Raw genomic sequence first — 11585 nt, 5'->3', positions numbered from 1 at the left:
AAGGATCACAATTTTGTGGTAAAAAACCAGCATTTAAGGCTGCTGGCAACAATTTCTATCAGAGCTCAGCGGTTTTTTGAACAAAACGCTCCTGACCTTGACGGTATCTGGCCAAAGATGATTCAGTATTTGGCTACAGGTGGCCACATCTCAATTAAAGCCCCGGACGTCTCTGATGACGTGTCTGATGCATCCTCTACAGCAACCCTGCTAACGGGGCTGGACGTGGGCTTGGTTTTTCTGACGTCTGCAGCCCTTTTTTGATCTCCTCGAGGGGTCTGATGGACAATCGCATCCTTCCTCAACCTCACCTCCCCTCCCGGAGCCAAAGGCGAGGATCCCCCCTTCGCCCGGGGGGGCTGCCGGGGCACAGGGTGTATTTCCCCATCCTGGAATCAAGCTTTGCAAAGTCAAACGGCCTTTGAGGGCTCTGCAAGAGGTGGGCAAAAGGGCTGAGCCCCGGCCACCAACTTGCAGGGTGTCCTTTGTCACCTTCCTTCGCCTCATGGATTTAATTTTACCATCACAGCACCCTTTTAGCGCAGATCTCAGCCCTGGGGAGAGCTGTGCTCATCCTCTGAAGGGTGCCCGCCGGCTGTAGTGCAGGGGGACCCTGGGCTGGCCCACGGGATGCCATAGCGCCCCAGCTGCACAAGTCCCTCCCCGTATCGTCAGGCGTTGTCCTGGCACACACAAAGCTCTCCCCGAAGAACCAGGCAGCGAGGAAAATAAGAAGATGCAAAGGGCAGGCAAGGGAAGGCAGCGAGTTTCTGCTTGGCTGCGCAGGGAGGGGGTCTGCGGGGCACAAACAGCGTCCGCTCCCGTCTCTTCATACCAGTGACATTGAGGAGAGTTGCAAAAAAAATCCATTTTCTTCACCCAGAATGGACGGGGTGGGGGGGGAGAGAGAGAAAAAAAAAAAAAAAAGACATTTGCAGCCTTGAAAGATTCATGTTCCCCCTCCAGAAGCCAGCGAGACCGCGCGGGCTCCGCGGAGGTCTCAGTGCCAGCGCTGGCCCCGAATGGCCCTGCCAGGGCCGGGGGAGGCAGGGATGCTCCCAGCGGGGGGATTCCCATGGGAAAAGCCAGGCCAGTGGGAGCTGCGAGCACTTGCCCAGCCCTGCTCCATCCGTTAGTGATCTTAATTAATCACCATCCCCTTGCACTACTACTTAGTTACATGCCTCTGAGACCCCTGGGCAGCAGCAAGGGCTGCAGCTGAGCAGAGGGACCCCAAAATGAGCACTGGGACCCCAAAACAAGCAAGAGGGACATGAAAACAAGCAGAAAGACCCCAAAATGAGCTGAGTGACCGCAAAATGAGCAGAGGGACCCCAACACGAGCCTCTCCCCATCGCAGAGCCATGATTTGAGCACTGGGTCCACGCAGATGTGCCAGTTCTCGGTAAACCCAGAAAAAAACCCTTTCCACCCCAAAAGCGGAGCCCAGGTGAGAGCTGAAAGGACCCCACCAGCCCCCATCCTCCCTATGGGCCAAGCTGGGCGAGCAGGTCCCCGAGGCTCTGCGTCTCTAATAGCAATTAACGGCAGCCCCTGATGGATGCTGGTGCTGGGCCCAAGGAAGCTCTGCATCCCCCGGGACCGCGGGGCTCGCTGCTGCCCCGTCTGCCTCCCCACAGCTCTCCAGAAAACACGCCGGCGCCGGCGTTATCAGCCCGGCCACAAGCCAGATCTGCCAGAGCTTTAGTGCCATCCCAGGAGCCCGCCGTCTATTTTTAATCCCACTAAAAAGCAGGCACTTTGTCACTTAAGTCTCCATCCCGGACTCCCACTTACCCAAGCTGGAAGCGAGCGGCGGCTCCGGCAGCATCCCCTGCGCCAGCAGCCCCAAAACCTGGCTACAGGGAGGATGCGCTCAGGGTCTGGGGCAGGAGGGTGGTCCCCGTCATGGGGCTGGGATCGGAGCCTGGGGCCAGGAGTAAACCCTGTCCTAGTCCTTATTCCTGATTCCTGATTCCTGATTGATTCCTTATTCCTTATTCCTTATTCCTTATTTCCTTATTCCTCCACCTTTCCATCTGTCCATAACTAGGGGAGGAGGGAGAAACCATCCCAAAGCAAATTCCTCTTCTCCCCTACCTAAAACTGCCAGGAACTGGGGAAAAAAAACCCCTCCCATTTCCCTTTTCTCTGCTGCCGGCCCATCTCAGGGGGGCAATGTGGTCCCCCCAAAAGCTGCTGCTCTTTACGGCCCTTGAACCCTGGTGCAGGCACCGGGGCTCTGCACTTCATCTGCTGGCAGATAATTTTCCTGTTAATAAAACCTCTATATTTAATGTGGGGGGGTTTTTTAAGGGCAGGGTGTCAGAACTCACACCTTCGAGCCCCACGGCGTCACTCGGGTCTTCCCACCTGCCCCCCCTGCGTGGGTCCATTGCATCCCAGCAGGATCCAACAGCTCCGGCATGCCGAATCCAAAATCCTGTAGGTTAGAAACTCCCGCAAACAACAAACCCAATGGGACCGCGGTGCAGCCCCCCCCCAGGTGGGTGATGGCAGATAAGGGCCCGCTGCCGCAGGAAAGGGAAAGCTCTCCAGGAGGAATATTAAACCTCAGGGCGGGTGGATTGGAGGTTTATCAGCTTTTGATGGTAATAGATTTTTGTAATAACCCGACTTTATTACTGGAAACAATGTGAAGACGCAAAGTGGCTTTGAGGCTTGTTAAAAGCATTTTCCAGCCACTTTAACTCCCTTCTCCCATCGCCGGTGCTTCACTGGGGGATGCCGAAGGGATGGATGGGGAGGTGAAGAAATCCTGGCCCAGCCCGGTAAAACCACTCGATGCTTTCCTAGAACCGAGGGCACATCTCGGAGCCCCCGCGGGTCAGCGGAGAGGGACGTGCTGGTGAAGACACGTGTCCCCGAGAAGCGGGCACACGTTTGGGTGGCACAGGGATGGGATGGGCGCATCCCACCGGGGCAGCTTTTGGACCCTGCCCTTGCCAGCCGCTACGAGCAGCGGGGAATATACCCTGACAAATAAAAGAACTGCCTTCCCCCTCGACCGAATCCCAGGTTACGTGCTTGACAGGTGATATTTATACCTCTCCCAGTGAGTAAACTGCAGCGCTCGCATTAAATCAGCGTCTCGACTCAGCCCTCCAGCCTTCCCCAGGGATGCTCCGTCCCGTGGCATCCTCAGACCCTCCTCATCCTTGTGATGGAAAAGGCGGGTCAAGGGCAGCACCGCAGAGCGGGGCGATAGCCAAAATGCTGGAAACTGGGGACGGCGCTAGAAAAAAGGGAAGAAAAATCAGGCAAGGGCAGAGGCGGAGCTGTGGAGAGCAGCGAGCGTGGGGCGGCAGGGTCCCCAGCCACAGGCTTCTCCGTGACGGCGGCTGGCTTCTGGTCTGGGTTTGGGCAAAGAGAGGAAAGAAAATCCCCCCCTGGGAGCATGAAGTTGGATGCTTTGAATCACCCGCATGGGGTTATTTTTCTGGTTTTTTGGCCAAAGCCGCTGGAGCTTGACCTTGAACCAGTGTCTCGTTTCCCTCTGCCAACCCAAAACCGCCGTTTTATTCAGCAAAATAGAAATAGTAGCCGCATGAGTGCTGTTCTTCTCCAGCTCTGGAACCAAAGGCAGCTTTACTGGCACGCCAAACACCCCAGATCATCTCCATGGCCCCGCCACCACCACAGGGCGACAGGAGGGACAGATTTGTAGGTGCCACTTGGGGACACCCAGATCAGGAGCGGTGGAAGGGGAGGAGGGAGAAACACCTGGACCCTTCCCATCACCACTGCTCCCCCAAATCCGTCCCGTTAACGCACCTTGTTTGGAGGTGGATGCAGGGGGATGGAATAAAGAACCCCCTTTGGTGTGTCCTGGGCGACTCCTTGTGCTGCAGGGAGCCGTGATCCCAGCCCGGCTCCGACACAGCGGCATCACATAAATAATATTGAATTATTTCCCTACCGTTTCTGGGAATTGCCAGTTAAGGCTCTTAGGCAGCGCACACTCACAGCTCCTAATCTTATTCACCTGCCATTTACCCTGGGAGCAGAGCACAAAGCCGCCGGTCTTTCCGGGGCGCACAGATAACGGGGTCTCACGTTGTTAATAAAAGGGAATAATTAATATTAATCAGAGATGCTACATATTGCACGCCAGGACCCTTCAGGCGTGCGGAGTCAGGGTGCAGCAAAGGGAAAAATAGGACTTTCCACCCCAAAATAGCTCATGGGAGGCAAAAGAAGGGGAAAGGCAGAAGCCGAGCTTTGCTGTGCACAGGGGCTAATCTGCTGCCCGGCTTATAAATATCATTCCCCAGATATCCATCTGAGCACTAAAATACCTGCCTGGCACCTGGGAGTCGCCGTGTCTCCGGGGAGATAACACTGGGTTGAAAGTTCTCCCCTTCCCCAGGATGTCTGGGCCCGAAAGACAAATCTGGTGACACCAAAAAACATTTCCAAACTCGACTGAACCTTGCCAAGTTGCTGATCAAAGTAAATACGAAGGGAGGAAATCTGAAGGTTTGGGTTTTGCATCAGCAGAGATGCTCTGCCTTGCAATCACTTCTTCTCTTTGAAGTGGCCTTCGGGGGTGCTGGAAATACCCTGAAATCCAAGCAGCCCCCGCCAAAGGGTTTCCTTTCAGCCCCCCAAAAGCTATCATTTAATTAAATCCAAACCAAAATGCTTTGATTAGAGCCCAAGACAGAAGCCTCTCTTTTTTTTTTTTTAAACCTTCCCATTAACAAAAAGCCCCAAAGGCTGCGGGGGGTGGGAGCTCCCGCTGGGTTTCAGGGAGAAGAGTGATGAAGCAGCATCAGGGGTGGATGCTGCGGTACCCAGCCAGGCATCGTCCCCCGGAGGGAGATCGAGGAAGGGTCTGTAAGTGAAATCCTCTTCACCACATTATACATTTGGCTAAATTTCAATTATATTTTGGCCAGGAAGTTAAAAAAGAAAGACCCAGGCCTTATGACACCCATCCACCTCCCCGCAGCGGGGTCGGCGACCCTGTGTGGGCAGAGCTCCGCTCACGCCGCCGCGATTCCCCACTGCGGGGCTGCGATTCCCTGATGAAAATAGCAGGGAGGGTGCCAACACCCGCTTCACAACTTCTCCTGACCTCACCTTCTTTTTTTTTTTCCCTATTGATACGATTTTTTTTTTCCCCGATTTTTTTTCCTGGCTCATTTCAAGCCTGAGTTCCCCAGATGCTCCCTGAAATCTGCTAATATCCCTGAAACCAGAGCCCAAAGGAGCCGTGAGGCTCCGAAACCACAAATGATGCTATTTTCAGGCCCTGATGGGATTAGGAGGGGTTTTCCTTGACGCCTCACAGCACGATGCTCGCAGCAGCCCCGAGGGATCCCGGGCCTCAATCAGGTGAGTTTTACACCAGTTTTTTGTACGGGGACAGCAGAGGCCCATGACAGGCTGTGGCGTGGGGCCGGCAGGAGCCTCTCCAAACCACGACACACGTCTACGATGAACCTGGGCTTGCGTTTGCAGGCGGGAGAGAAAGCTCCTGAAAGAAGGGTTGTGGGTGAAACCAAGATTGCCCCAAATAGCAGGGCTGGTCCACCCCAGAGGGGACCAGCAGCCGGGTGCTCCGTGCCGTGGGAGCCAGAGGCACCGCTGCCGGGGGGAAGAGGAGGCATCGGCAGCCGGCACATCTCGCCGTGCCCAGCCCACAGGCCTGCCACCTTCTCTGCTTGCCTTCCCATCCTGCTAATTTCAATCACGGAAAACTCCATCTGGGTAAAATAGAAAGCCAGCATTTTATTTTAATTTTTTTTTCCTTTTTTTTTCCTTTTTTTTTTTTTTGTGCATATTGAGTGTGTACTGGATGTAAACTGTGTTATCTGGATGGCTTGCTGGCTTAGCACAGCCTCCGTTTTACCATACTAATGACTTTTTACACTCCAGGTAAAATCAGAACAAGACAAGAAGGTTTTAGAAAGCTCGTTCTGACAAATTCCTCACTGTAATTACTGGAGCAGAAAGAACTCATCAGCAGTACATGCCGTTGCTCCGGGCGCTAAAAGTCTCGAGTGGTGAATGGCCCAGATATGGAAACTGCAGCCGCCGCCGCCGCATCGCCGCGCGGCGCAGGGCCCGGCAGGTCTCCGTGCCCGGGCGGCGAGCGCAGCCCATCGCAGCTTCCCCTGCCGACGGGCTCCTCGCCGGACAAGGAGCAATTTTATACACGAGTGATCCAGCATAATCCCCATCCTCCCGGGGCCAGGAACTGCCGCGGGGGTGACAGCACTGCTGCGGAGCGCACCGGAGTGTCGGGTCCTGCGCCGGCTGGGCTCAGCTTTGTTGGTGGTTAAAGACACCGGGCTGGGCTTTGGGAGGCTGGTTTTGTTCTCCGGGTACCGCTCGGGATCTGCCTGGATGGGGAGGATGGAGAGTGGGGACCACCCATGCCTGCTGCCAGCCCGGCTGGCTCCCGCTGCTCACCCGGGCTCCGGCTCTGCCCCGGTTGCTGCGGACGGGAGAAAAGGCATCAAGGGCTTCTCCTTCAAATACATTGAAAATAAGAGGGGAAAATAAACCTGGATGGTGGGAAAAGGTACAGCGAAGCAGTTTGCTGGCTGCGCCCTGCCAGCAGCTGCCAACAGGGGTGACATACCTGCCCTGTTCCACAGCATCCATCGCTCAGGAGATGCCCGAGGACCAGGTCGGCCACAAAACCCCGTCTGGGAGATTAAAGCCACCAGGATGTCCCCTGCTGCAAAAGGACAGGCACCACGGCTCACCGGCCAGCTGGCATGGGCTGTAGGGACCAGCACTGGGATGGAGAGAGGGGACGGGGCAGTGTAGGGGCTCCTGGCACCATCCCAACCCCAGTCCCACATCCTCACCTCCGAGACCTGGTCCAGACCAAATGCCCGGGTCCGGACACCCTCACGGTTGCACCCACAAAGTGCTTCACTTGCACGAGCAACAGTTGGGCTAGGAAGGGGCTGGGAAGAGCTTTTGAGGAGTTTTGGGGGCTGCAAACGTGCCTGTCCCGCATCCCCCAGGTCCTGCCTGTGCCTGGCCCAGCAGGAAAGGAAAATCCATCACGGCTTGGCTTTTACTGCCCTCTCCAGTCCCCCTCCAGCTAAGGCAGCTCCCAAAGAGGGAACTAACCTCAAAGCATGGGCTGAGCTGTGGTGGGACCCCCCCCCCATCTCTCTCCCCGGCCCCAGGGGTGGCCAAGGCGAGCCCTCCCCATCCTCGGCCGTCTCCCAGCACCCACCGCTGTGCCAGGGACTCGGTGGCCCAGGACGAGCCTCCCCCGAAGGGTAGGAGCTGTGTGGTTGGGCTGGAGGCTGGGGCCCGCTGAGATGTCCCCCAACACAGGGGACGCGGAGACATGGTCTAGGAGGGGACCACAGCGGCATACGGGGTGCCCATCCCCTCCCCTCCTGCCACCACCCAGCCATTGCCGTCACCTAAAAGGATTAGTCATTAGGGATTAATGGTGGATTAGACACTCAGGCACATATGGCTTAGACACGGAGGGGGACGCATTAGCACGCAGCCAAAAAAGCGTGGGCAGCTTGGGGGGCATCTTGGGGGACAGCTTGGGGGGCAGCCTGGGGGGCAGGCAGGCACCTTTCTGCCCCACTGGCTGCAGCCAAGAGGCAGAGGGTTTCACAAGCACCAGGGCAGGAGGGGGATTTCAAGCCCGGAGGAGGGCGAGCGTGGACCGAAAGGTGGACGGACCCAGGGCAGGGGCAGAAGTCACCACTAGCGTCCCTCCCCGGGGCCACACTCTGCGCCCTGGCCCCCCAGAGCACCCCAGGCTGAGCAGCCCCCAGCAGCACCGCGCTCCCTGAAAGCCCCCCCAGCCTGGCTCTGAGCATCCCTTGGGAAAGCTCGCATCCTGGCCCGCTCCCTGCAGGAACTCCCAGCCCTGTTTGCCACCCTCTGCGGCCAATTCACTGGAATGTGGTGGGGGCCCATGGTGCTGGTGGGCAAAGATGCTCTTTTGGGAGCATCTTGAATCTCCAAAAATACTTTTTGGCAGATTTTTTGTTGGATGGCTGTTTTGGAGATGCAGCACCTGGGTCATGCAGGAGCTATCCTTCCCCTCTCCCACCCAGCCGCGCAGTGTGGGGCTAGGAAAGCAGAGCCTGTCCTTTCGGGGGGCTCCTTCCTTTCCTTCGGGGTCTTTGTACCCCGATCTTGACACCAAGCCCAGCCGCAGGCAGAACCGTGCCCCTCGCCACTGCTACGAGCCCCCACGTGCCCACAGAGCCAGGCCGGAGAAAATGCGGAGGATGGATCCCTTTGCTCTTAATCTCTCTCTATCTGCTAATTAAATATTGATGGTAGTTAAATATTCATAGAACATTTTGGTTCCGAGTTTTTATCTGTCTTCAGGCATACATGAGGTCTTTGATGTGTTATTTTTCTGGTCACCCGAGGTCCCAGAAGCCTCCAGATTTGTCAACACTCTTTTGAGGGTTCCCCCTCCTCCCTTTTCCATGTGTGGCTGGTAGAAGGTTTTGGTTCTTTCATTCCCAGCTTCTTTTCCCTCTGTATCCCCTTTCCTATTTTTTTCTCCCAGCATGGAGCATCTTATCCCCGCCTCGAGGGATGCCGGCCTGGAGAGAGCAGCTCTCCATCCCCTGCACAGCACAGGGAGGGGGGGGGAAGGCCAGCGGCAGCGATGGCAGTGCCATGGGATGTGGGGATGGGGCTGATCCCCCTCCACCTTCCTTTTCCAGGCTCCTGGAATCATCCCAGGTGATTCCAGTGGGGCCAGGGTTGCCCGAGTGCCTTGTGGCGTCTCCAAAGAAGAAGGACCTGAGGCCACGGAGCTGGCTGAGACCTGCCGCTCTCGGTGCATCTCCATCAGTCGGGAGAAGCCCCGGTGGGTCCGTGCCGGCGGGGGGGACCACGTCCGGGGCCCGGGAGCACCCAGGCAGCGCCCCGGGCTGGGGACCCCAAGGTGATGGAGAAGGAGCACCAGGAGCCGGCCAGGCGGTGCGGTGGGACGGTACCGGCGGCCGTTCCTTGGGCAGCACTGACATCTTGTGCCAAACGGAGGAAAAACACCAGCCGAGGCTCGGAGAGACGCGGAAACCCCTCCATTGCTGCTGTGCCCCAGGCCGGCACCCCAAACCCTGCTCTGCCCCCACCTCCAACAAGCCCGGCAGAGCCAGGGCAGCCGTCGGGTGAGACCAAAGGGCTCCCATGGACCAGCGCCTGGCCCGGGCTGGTGGTCCGGCCACTGCCGTGAGCCCCAAGCGAGACCCAGGGTCCCAAAAATGGCAAAGGCCAGCAGGAGCCGGCCCTCACCCCAGCCCCACACAGCCAGCGCCCATCCCCGTCGCCCGTGCCACATCCAATGGCACCTCAGCCATCCACTATTAATTTTCTCCGCAGCAAGCTCAGCGGGACAGCGGTGAGGAAGGTCGTCTTTCCCACGGCCGACCCAGGAAATATTTGCAAAAGCATTTTAGGGATATTTCCAAAAGCGCCTCACGCCAAGGGGAAGGGTGGCCGTGGCGGGGCTGCGGTACGGCCACGCAGGTCCCCGCTCCCCCGGCTCTGAGCAGTGCCAGGGGGAGGATACACAAGGAAAGTACCCCCGAGTTGTCCTGAGGGAAATGAATTCATCTTCCGCTGGGTGACTTTTCCTCCCTGGGCAGGTACTTTCAGAAAATACGTGTGAAAACTAACAATCACTATCGCCACAAAAGCAGCAGATTGCAGCTGCTGATAGCTACAGACTGGGGAAAAATATGACAGGGACCCGGGTCCGGGTTGCGGGGGGATTCGGGGTGGTGCAACAGAGCCCTCCATGTCCTGGTGATGCTGACCCTGTTGCCCATCACCATCTCCGAGCATCCCACCGGCGCTGCCCAGCCTTGGTTCTTGTGCCTGGAGAAAATCCGGAGACCCCAGCCAAGTACCTAGTGTAATTTTTTTAATTATTTTTTACCCTGGCTTCTGGGTGCAGAGGACTTTGTGAACATCTTCCTTGCTCTTTTGGGGCGTCTTCTTTTTTTTTTCCCACCGTTAAATGCTGCTGCTTGCCTTTTGGGCTGCTGGGAAACCGTGAGGCATGTGCAATCTGCAGAAATCAGGGTGCAGATAAGGAGGCAGACGGTGCTTTGGGTTTATTTTAGTTTTAAACTCTGGGTTTTTTTGGGGGAGCGGGGGAAGAGATCACTCAACTCGAGCAGCCCAGCCCTGATCGTAATCTCAAGCAGAGGAGTCTGGTGTGAAATCAGCTTTTCTGCAAGGGCCGGTCCCCGAGCGGAGGCAGCCAGGATGCTGGGGGCCAAAGGACATGGGAAATGAGTCAGGCACCACACGGCGGGGGACGCCAGGACGGGGGGAGTTCAGCCCAGAACAGCTGAGAGAGGACAAACCACCAGGGAACGAGCCGTCTGAACACGGGTACCACAGAGCCCCTTCTCCGGGGTGATGCAGGGAGAAATCCTCATCCCGGAGGAAAGCTTTTTGCTCTGCCACTGGCACCCTGAGCCCCCCCCTGCCACCGCTTTGGCTTGAAAACCTTTTCCTTTGGGGCTGCTTTCCCCGTTATGGGACCAACGGGACACAGGGCGACCCTCATCCCACTGCCCAGCACTGGCCCGGGAAAGGGGGAGCTGCCCCGGCGCAGCCATCAGCCAGCAGCAGAGCGAGGGCTCCAAAATCGAGAGAGGGCTCCAAAGCCCTGGAGATCTACGTCAAAGCTACGCGATGCCATTCCTTTCCCTGGGTTCCTGCTTTAGGGGGGTGAGGGGAAGATGGGGTGGTCCGAGCCTGGCCGTGCGGCTGCAGCTTCTTCCAGCAACATCTGCGGCGTGTTCGTCATTGCTCCTGCGTGATTAACGTGTCCGAAATCAGGGCTTGGCTGTGAATTTACCGGTGAAATCTCCCCTGGACAAGGATGGCGGCATCTGTTCTGTCTTATTTCTAGACATTTGCGTCTTCCGACAGCGGGAAACGGGCCCATCCCCACAGCCTCGGGGCAGCCGGGTACCGGGTGATGCCTCTTCCTCCCACTTCCCCCCTCCCTGGGGAGCGGCTTTGGGGTTAGGTGCAGATCCCCGCTGGGTTTTCCGGCCTTGGACACAAATAAAAAAAAACCTCCACTGCTTTTTGGGGAAGGTGATGGCATCTGGGCAGCAGCCGGCCAGGCTCCGCAGGGACGTGGGTGGCAGAAGTGCGGGGGGACGATGAGCCACCTCTTCCTGGGGACAGGCGAGGGTGGACCCATCTCAATATAACCCATCTCCGCAAGCAGCTGGGGAAGTCCCAAGTGGCCGGGGCCAGGCAAGGACCTTAAAAAAGGAAACAGCAGGCGCGGGCCGTGCATTTAGTGGTTATCTCAGCATCAGCCCCATCAAGGTAATGGAAAAGATGATCTGACCAAGACAAAGATTTAAACGGGAGAAGAATACATCAAACAAATCCTGTATAGAAAACAGACCTGACCTGGCAAAGCTGCTTTTGATCGTGTTCATGACTTTGGCTGCCTCAGCTGCGGCAGCCATTCCATCCCATGGGCGCTGCACTTAGATCTTCCTCCCCCGGGGTTATCGATCAGCTGAAACGAGGAGAAGCGCCGCAGCATCAATAAAGCATCTGCAAAC

The sequence above is a fragment of the Rissa tridactyla genome, chromosome 7, assembly GCF_028500815.1.
Source record: "Rissa tridactyla isolate bRisTri1 chromosome 7, bRisTri1.patW.cur.20221130, whole genome shotgun sequence".
Lineage (NCBI taxonomy): Eukaryota > Metazoa > Chordata > Aves > Charadriiformes > Laridae > Rissa > Rissa tridactyla.
The sequence above is the reverse complement of the archived record's forward strand: the minus strand, read 5'-3'. Positions refer to the sequence as shown.